Source organism: Belonocnema kinseyi, chromosome 6, assembly GCF_010883055.1.
Source record: "Belonocnema kinseyi isolate 2016_QV_RU_SX_M_011 chromosome 6, B_treatae_v1, whole genome shotgun sequence".
Taxonomy (NCBI): Eukaryota; Metazoa; Arthropoda; class Insecta; order Hymenoptera; family Cynipidae; genus Belonocnema; species Belonocnema kinseyi.
The window spans coordinates 84,261,857-84,265,074 of NC_046662.1; the positions used below are offsets into that span (position 1 = coordinate 84,261,857).

A 3,218-nucleotide genomic window follows, 5' to 3' on the forward strand; every position below is an offset into this window, starting at 1 on the left:
GCTGGATCTTCATAGTAGTGTCTTTAGGTATTATCTTTAATATGATTGTTTTATCTTTAGGTGTATATTTTTGAATAGCATCTTCGTAAAGGCCACTCCATTAACCCAATAACAGTAAACTTGATTTACCAGTATGGGGAATAAACACTTTTTCTATCCAAGTGCTGAAATGGTCTGTGGGGAAAAAATATATATCTAGAACATCTATGGTCCTGATATTTCATATTTGAACAACTGGTTTAAAGAAAGAAAAAAATCAGTTTTTGAGGGAGCACTCTCGAGGTGAGTTTCGACGTCCAGAGGGGCTCTTACTTTTTCAAAATGTCAGATTCAAGGCTAGTAGCTAGTAGCTAGTAGCTAGCCCCCAATCAAGGGTATTTGATGAAAAAGTCGAAACACCCTCACTTTAATTTCCATTCAAATAGTGAAGCACTTTTGAATGAAATTGATCGAATTTCAAAATTTCTGTGTGATAAAACATGTTAAAAAACACATTTATTGCTGCAACAAATAAGGAATGTAACCCCATACAGTAAATTTAATGCAGTTATTACTATGCTTTTATGACAAATCATATGCAGTTGGTTTTGTCTTAATAAAGCTATTTGTTTTGAAGAAATAAAACAAAATTTAAAGTTCATACTTTAGGGGAAGTTTTCACCCCCTAGATATCAATTTTGGCAAAAATAAAAAACACCATACCTCTTACTTTTTGTTGCTCTGCAATATATCGAAATGAAGAAAATCGAAGGCGGACACCTCTATACCTTTCCTTGTAAGTGAATTGCGAGTAAAGATTTTAGAACAAGTTTCAAAGTATTTTCATATGATTAAAATCTAAGATAAAGCAAATGGAGTGGGGAAAACCTGATCATTCTTACGGAATGCGAACTTCCGAAACTAGGTTGAAGGTCTTTTTGCTTAAAGAAAATGTAAAACAGATAATTGTAATTTTGAATGTAGACTTGCAAAGAAAGGAATACTAATTTCGCTGCGAAAGCTGACTCTAGTAGATCTTCCTTTTGAAATTCTAAAAGTATAAATGGTGCATTAAGCTCCCAGCGTCAGAGAGGAAATTATACTCTGAGGGCAACAACAATGCACAGATATCTAAAAGTATTTTGATTAGTTTCGGACATCAATTTTATTTATAAAATATAATTTTTTATCTGCTTTCAGGATCGATCAGCAATATCGACGGAGCTGAGTATCATTGTAACAAGACTACAGTTCGGAAAGTTATAAGTGGAGTCGTGGGAGCTGCCAGTTCCGTCACATCAATTCAAGTCGCCAACCTTTTGCGTCTCTTTCGAATTCCTCAGGTTTGTATTTTACTTATTTAAAAAATCAAAAATGATGTTTCAATAATAGTTTGTTCGATGGTTTAATACCAAAAGGCTTTTTTTTCAACATCAGGGTCGTAAATAAACTACGTTACAAATCACGTGCTATGTACCCCCCTCCGCACGTCACACTCCGTTAACGACTGTAATTATATACCCCCCCCCCTTCCCCCGAAAAAGTAACGTCAACCAAAAATTCTTTCAAAACCTTTAACACAGCGTGATTTTCACGAAAATAGGGGAAAAACAGAAGCATATTGAAATCAATATGAAACACTTTTAATTCCTAAGATTTCAAAGTCGAAATATATTGCATTTTCAACAAAGATGAATTCTAGAAAAATTGTTTCTTTTGTCTTACTGTCACGGCAAAATAAAAACAAATTAGAGCTATTAATTCAATTCCATTTATTTTTAGAACAAAAATTAAAACTTCGAAGACGTTCGGCATCACTGCGTGCCTTTTTCAGAGTATCTAAATAATAATTTTAATAAGCTAATACATAATAAAAATAAATATGAATAGTTTAAAAAAAGTTATTGTCTATGAGTAAAAAATATTTAAAAAATTATACCTTAGTGTAAAACGATTTGTAAACGAAACAAGAATCATTCCAATTTTGGAGTCAATACGTGTCAATTTTTTTTGTGTCATAATTAAAAATAGTTGATACGTTATTAAAGTTGAAAAAAAGTAAGACTCCAAACAATTATTGAGGATGAGTGAAAAGAGAAAGCCTCATAAAATTGAAGAGGCTTTTTTCAGCGTAAAAACTACATTATTAACGATGATGAAACAGTTCTAAGTATTTTGGAATGAACGACGAACATATGACTTGGAGATAAATAAGGCGGTAAATCGTTGATGAAGATGAAGGCAGTATATAAAGTGAAATACAATTATTGGCCAAGTTTCCATAGAATTACTGATGAGGAAGCGCGAACTTAAATTAAATTCAAATTTAAAGATTTAAAGAAACATTTTTTGTAACTTAAATAAGATAACATTAATTAATTATGCTTTGGTAAACTTTATTATTATTTAAAATTTCATTTTGTAAATTAACAGAAATATTTCGAAATTTGTTTATGAATATAGATTCAATAATACGTCTATGATAAGTATTTTTTTCAGTAGTATTTTTTTTTTTCGAAATCGAAATAGTGATTAGAATTCAAAGAGTGTTGAGACAAGTCTGTTCTCAGTTTCACCTATATAAACTTTATTACAACATTTGCATTTTATCATATAAATAACACCAGACAAATTTTCAATGCTATCCCTATCTTTTTTCTTTAATAAATAGTTATCTAAACTGTTAGTTCTTTTGAAATAAGCATTTATGTTAAATTTTTTTAATGGACTTCGTAAACGTTCAGAGAGACCTTGTATATACGCTAAGGTAACTTTTAAATCTAATTTATTGTAAGTATCAATCCATTTATTTTTATTTTTCACTGTTATAAATTTCATGCACACGCTCAGCGAAAATGTCATTAATTAAAGGAAGAGGATAGTTGTTAGATACTAATGTTGTTTTTAGTTGATTTAAATTTTCTTTTCTATATTGCACGTCACTCAATTTGACCCATCTATCAACTAAACCTTTGATTAAACCGATTTTATGACCAAATAAATTATGTGAATTGTAATTGAGATACGAGGGTAGTTCAATAAGTCCTTAGAATGAAGTATAAAAACAATTTTTTTTGGGTAAATTTTTTTTTATTGTTCAACATAATCTCCTTGGAGCTCTATACACGTGGTCAATAGCTTTTCAAGTTTTTTTAATCCTTCAGAAAAGTGCGTTTTCGGAAGTTCCTCAAAATAAGCACTTACAGAGGCAAAGACGTCTTCGTTGTCTGGAAATCTCT

At 30.5% G+C, this 3,218-nt stretch overlaps 1 protein-coding gene across 1 annotated transcript in view; it reads left to right on the forward strand.

The window, feature by feature from the left end:
- The first annotated feature begins 1,218 nt into the window (after positions 1-1,218).
- The window catches only part of LOC117175168 (metabotropic glutamate receptor 4), a 178,749-nt gene continuing 176,749 nt past the window's right edge, over positions 1,219-3,218 (forward strand). Inside the window, exon 1 of the mRNA XM_033364769.1 lies at positions 1,219-1,322. The gene's annotated coding sequence lies outside the window, so the exon portion shown is untranslated. The remainder of the gene's footprint in view (positions 1,323-3,218) is intronic.